Source organism: Buceros rhinoceros, unplaced genomic scaffold (assembly GCF_000710305.1).
Source record: "Buceros rhinoceros silvestris isolate BGI_N320 unplaced genomic scaffold, ASM71030v1 scaffold13465, whole genome shotgun sequence".
NCBI classification, from domain to species: domain Eukaryota; kingdom Metazoa; phylum Chordata; class Aves; order Bucerotiformes; family Bucerotidae; genus Buceros; species Buceros rhinoceros.
The window spans coordinates 14,423-15,269 of NW_010414635.1; positions in this window are offsets into that span (position 1 = coordinate 14,423).

The following is an 847-nucleotide window of genomic DNA, read 5'->3' on the forward strand; positions in this document are numbered from 1 at the left end:
GCACTCGATGGGCTTTGAGCAACCTGGCCTAGCAGAAGGTGTCCCTGCCCTTGGCGGGGGTGGAACCAGATCATCTTGAAGGTCCCTTCCAGCCCAAACCATTCTGTGATTCCGTGACTGAACGGTTTAACTCACTGGCTTTCTGACATTAGTGACCTAGCAAAATACCGCTGAATGGTCTTACGAATTTTGAAACTCTCTAGCAGTGAGGTTGGGATGGAATTGGTCCGACGTGGCGTGAGCAGTCCTGGGGCTGTGCCTCGTACGCAGGCTTCATGGCGAATGCCCTCCTCAGCTGCAGCTGCTTGTGCCCGTGGTGCTGTGGAATGGTTGTACTGGTCTGTGTGTTGCGCCGAGTGACCGAGCAGAGTAGAACAGTTCCTGGGTGCAAGGACAAATCCTCCCAGCAGACCTCAGTGGATGGATGGAGGGTTTACGTAACTGGTGACTCCTGGTCATCATTGGATGGAGAGGACTCTCTGGTTTTTGTTGTGTCGGGCAGCTCCAAGTTCCTCTGATGAAAGTGTTGTGCAGGCAACCGTAGTTTAGCAGCATCAAACACACGTCCAGACAGGCTCCTCTCTGTAAGAGCGGGCCCTAAATCCGTTGTCTGTCACTTAAGACAATTAAAAAAAAAAGGTATCATGGGTTGCTGTAGGAATGTGGGAGAATAGGGTGGGCTATTATTTCTTCACGCTGGTTAACCTGGTCTGCTTTCCCTAACCTGCAGCACCTGGTGGGGCTCATCCTCCCTAATGGTCCAGGAGGAATGTGGAAGTCCAGTGGAGGGGGAGTAAGAAGTGGGAGTCACCAGTTACGTAAACCCTTCTTCAAACGAGAGGATCAG